Here is a 5,343-nt window from a genome sequence, read left to right as displayed (position 1 = left end):
AGGCTACATGTATGTGCTATACAGTACAACAGAGATACAACATCAGAGCTGGAACAAGTTCAAAGGTGTGTGCTGTTCCCATTGGGGAAGGAAAAGCTACTGAGATTTCCCATTCTCCATCTTTTATTAGTCATTTCCTCATTACAGGCAGGCATTAGGCCACCATGGAGAATAAAACCAATGAACCCTCTGTCTTTCCTGGTTTACTTTGCCTCCAGCTAGACCTCCACCAGCCATACCAGTGTTAGGGAAGCCCAGCTGTATTTAAAGGCATTAAAGGTAATCTGATAACATGGAGGCAATGAGCTGATTCCACTAAACAACAGCACCTTGTCCCAGGGTGAAAGCCTGCTGTTTTATTGCCAGTGAATGTTCAATGGTAGTGAGTGTTATTTAATCATGCACATAAATCAGTCGGCCAGGCACAAAAGGGGCCAGGGAGAGTAAGGAAGTTTCTATATGTTGATCAGCTCACCTGAGGCTCACAGTCCTGCTAGACATTCACCCTTACCCGAAAGATAGCAACTTTCACAATCAAAGCCTCACCGTTTTCATAATAATGTGCGTATGGCCTCCTCCCAAAACCCTCACCACATCCTCCATCTTTGTCCCTGAATCTGACAAAAATGAAGGTCTAAGTCTCCCCACATGTAGGTGTCACCATGGTAACAACCATTATTCAGTGCTCTTAACAATAGCCGTTAAATGAAAGGAGCTGTCTGATGGAATTAAAGAGTAGGCTCAGTCCCTCTTCCCATGCAATACGTGCTCACAGCATCCGCAGCAAAACCACACAAGGCAAATGTGTACAATAGCATAACCTACATTTCATCAAGCACATCAAAATCAGTCTCTCATTTCTATTCATCCCTCCTGTGCAGCGGTGAGCAATGAGAAAATGTGACACGAGTGAGTGGGATCACGGGAAACTGGATGACAAAAGCAGACAGATGTAATATGTAATTTCTGACAAAATCACAGAGACAGTTTCAGTTAAATGATGCAATTTATTTACCTAACTGCAAGACAGAGAGCCTAAACTACACAAACAGAGATTTCTGCAAATGCAGCCTTGCATATTAGCATATCATAAGACCCAAAGGAATGACTGCACAGCTCAGCTTAACAATAAAAGTAAGCATGCAATAAATCCCTTTCTTCCTTTTTAATAAATCAATTATTTCACTAATGATGCATGGGTTGCTTCTCACCGACACAGCCTGCAGTTACACCAGTTGCATATTAGGGTTATGGGCTGTAAACCTTGTCCTGATTAGCAGTGGATGGGTGAAAGAGAGAGAGATTGTCTATGACAAATTTCAGTTTAATCCGTGTGGTGTAAAACCTATGACTTGTTAATTTTGTCAGACAATGGTGCCAGTATAGATAAGGGGAAATAAGCAGTAAATTCTTCCCAGTTTTTTTTTTATCCGCAGTACAAGATGGCCACAAGAACTATTGTCTCCAGTGATTCAGCTCACTGTTGTTGCACCACTGTGGCACAAATGACGGTTTCTCATTAAAACATGAATGTAGGTAGGATTCAGCTAGCTACAGGCACACAATGATATTACTGTAATACTTCATACATGATTAATTGCAATGAAACTTGTCACTGAATGAAAAAGATAAAGAATTAAAAAAGATGTTTGGGGCAAATCTGCTGAGGCATTAAAGACCCATGCATCACTGTTTAACATGTATTACCATTAAACATCTAATACATTTCGTAATTCAGGTCACCCCAGAAGAGCATGACACATACAGTATGCATGGCTCATTGTATCAATGTTTAAACCAAGAAAACATGTATTTTGGCTTTTTTGAATTAATTATTTGATAACCAAAACTAATGAAAACAATTACAAAAATACTTAGATATTGGAAAAACATTGTGTATATTCTGAGGTCAATTGTTAAATCTCATAAAAATGTTAAGAGTACAGGGTAATGAACCAATTGAGGTGGTGCAGCTCATAACCTGAGGCAAAGTAGCAATAAGGTGTTACAGGTAATAAGGGAAAAGAAGTGCTGATGCCTTTAAGATATTAACATGTGAGCTGGTTTGCCCTTAAGGAACAGTAATATTGGCTGATTTCTGCACCTCCTGCCTTATTTAGTCAGAATAGGTAGCCACTAAAGGTTTGTGGGAAAGCACAAAGCTGGTGTCATAGATATATGCTTTAGTTTTTTTATGATGGTAGTCACATTACCATTTAAGAATGGCAACTTTTTGGTCATGTTTTTTGTTTTGTAAATCTTTTGTGAACCAAGAGACCTGTAAGGCCACGTATAACTTCAGTCGGGAGACTAAGAAAGTCCTCCAGCCTCATTTGCATTCTATATACCGAGTATGGCTCCATATCTCAACCTGCTAAATCAATCTGCCTCATCCTGTGATCCACAGTGACAGAAGAATCCTCAGTTGTTGTGATCTTCAAAGGAGTTCAGAGAGCAGCCAACAACATAGCTATAGCTGTCTTTAGGTGCATTCATGAGAAGCCAATAGTCTGTATCTGGTGAGGGCTGGTGAAGCTCTAGAGGACAAATCAAAGTCAGATTAATGCATGTGGCTGGATATGTGTATGTTAAAGTAGCTGTAAAGACTACATATTCTTCCAATGCATTAAATGGCTTTAGGCTAGGTGAATTAGTCACCATTCAGAGTCATTCAGAGCACAGATACACCATATAAGATAAATGTAAAAACACTAAGCAAATATACCAAGTATAGAGTCATTACTAGAAGAGGCAGCAATCAACTGTCAGGCCAAACAAAACAGTATCAGGGTTTTTACTGTATGGTGAACTACGCTGATGCTTTTCAGTCAGGCTTTTATTATGGGAAACAATTATTTAGCTTTATTCACAACATGTTCTGCTTTTAGGGGATCTTTCTTTGGATCTAAAAGGTCCTCATTGTACTTCTTTAACACGCTTGAATATTAGTTTGCATATGCAATCTAACACCAAGGGAAGGGCAAGAAAATGATCCACTACAGAAAAGAATTTCTTTAGCTCTGAGAGAGACTTTGTGGGATTTATATTTAATTCAAACCTCAAAAAAAGAAATTCTTCATTTATGCTCTTAATGATGCTTGATAAATAAATTGTCCAGTCACTGTGTATGTTTGAGGTAAAATCATCTGTATTTTGGGAATATTTGCTTTATAAAGCTAAGGAAACATTTCAAGGTTCCTTGCATAAGTAATGAAAAAGTATTTTCAAATATTTTACTTTCTTGTTCAGTTGACTTTTTCCCTACTCCTTGAAAATGTAATGTAATGTAACATGTGACTTGAACACAGCATCTCTCCTTTCTTGATTGGTTAGATGCTGATATTCCAAATGGTATTTACAGCACAATAGGAACACGTCAGTCAGTTTCAGCTGTAATGCTACTGAAACTGATGCAGCATTAATATGTTCCTTTGGGAAATACTGAGGCCAAAACATGACAGCTCACTTGTTACAGTCTGCATTCTAAACACTACGACGGAAATCTGACACAGCCCCGGTAAGGTAAGTGAAGGTTTTATCTTTTTGAATATGATAAATATGGTAAAGCTCAATAGAACAGGAAAAAACAAATGCAGCCTCTTAAGTAAATAATGATTCTTTAGGCAAGAGATTCTTGGAAATAAAAAAGAATAGACTCACAAAACAGTTTGTTCTGGAGATGCACATGTGCAATGATGAGCAAACCTTTAATACTAATTTTATGGTAAGAACTTTGATAATGACCACTGAGGAAATCTGGTAATAATTATACCTTTTTCAGATTTGTAATATTCAGATGTAAATGTAACTGATACAACACATTCCAGAGCTGGTTTATATGAACATGACTGTGTGTTTTACAGCACTCACTGTGATCGGCTCTGTGTTTTCATTGAATCTAACTGTGCGCTCACCAGTGAAATTCCTTACAAAACATTGAGTAGAACTATATTGCATATAAAAAGCAGCAGAAAAAAATAATGAAACACACTGCAGAAACATGAAGAATGCATGACAGCTGGTTTAGGGATGACAACAATAACAAACAATTCAAAAGGAAAGTATTTGCCTTACATTAAGCATGATTTTCACAGTTTATACCATAGCCACCTGACAAAAGAATGAAAATAGTGTGTGATCGCTCATCTTCTCATGGAGAAAAATGTAATTTGGGCTTTGTTTGCTCTTTGCAACTTTTGTTGCTGCACAGCAACCCAAACACATACTTCAACTTGCCAACCGATGAGCTGACTGTATTTTCTTGCTGTGACTTATTAGCTCACTGTTGTAACTGAAAGAAGCATACAAAGAGCCCAAGCTAAAGCAAATATCACACATTGCTAGTTATGGCACTTGCAGTTTCACAGATGTACAAACTGAACAGGTCTGAAGGGGTGAAACTTCAGAACTAAACAAAGATTTTTCACCGCTTCTGTTTTCTCACCTGGTTTTTAAGAAGGCCAAAATACTTAGGGATAAGCTAATTATTTTACACAAAACACTAATTTGGCAACCTTCACCTGCTAACTGTCAAACACACTTTTGTATTTGCTAGGTAGGGGAGGTGTCATTCATCGTTTATGCAGTTGCAGACAGAATGGCTGGTGGCCTTTGGAACAGCGCTTTGAATTTTAGCAATAGATTATAGCTAATTTATGATTTGCCACTAGTCCGTTCCTATGTCAGTTCACGGTAGGTTGATTTGAAATAGTGATCTGCAGACAGACAGACTTATGAGGCAAGGTCAATGTAATATTAGGTCTGAATGCAGCATCCCTTATTTATACTTCCTGTGATTCATCTATAACATCTGGATTAAGTATTGTCAGTATTTTCAGGTTGAGCAATCTAATTTTGATTGCGACATATGGTAATGCACATTACATCTTCAAAATGATCTAAAGATAAGAGATAAGGAAAACAGTAACATAATAGACAGAGTTGAGCTGCTGAATTTCATGGGCAGTGAGGAATAATAAGCCTTTATCCGATCGATGGATCAGCAATGAGGGATTGGCCTGCATGCATAAAAATTAGGGGGGAAAACAACACAATCCCCCAGGACTCATGATGCTGACACAGCTGGATGATCATGATTTGCACAGTCAGGGAGAAGCGCTGGGTCCACTGAGCAGAAAAATGTAACTCACAGCCTCTGTCGTACTGTCCTTGTGTAAACACTTTGATAGGTGTGAAGAATGAAATAAATGAGTAACAACACATCTAGAAAGATATTCTCTTCAGTCATTCAGTCCAAAATCGCGAGGCATGCGTTCTTTCTCCCACTAAGTCTGCTGAACTGGTGCTGTGGTCAAAGCTTGGTCCCACGGGCAGGATGGGTGG

This window comes from Perca flavescens, chromosome 1, assembly GCF_004354835.1.
Source record: "Perca flavescens isolate YP-PL-M2 chromosome 1, PFLA_1.0, whole genome shotgun sequence".
Classification (NCBI taxonomy): domain Eukaryota; kingdom Metazoa; phylum Chordata; class Actinopteri; order Perciformes; family Percidae; genus Perca; species Perca flavescens.
The sequence above is the reverse complement of the archived record's forward strand: the minus strand, read 5'-3'. Positions refer to the sequence as shown.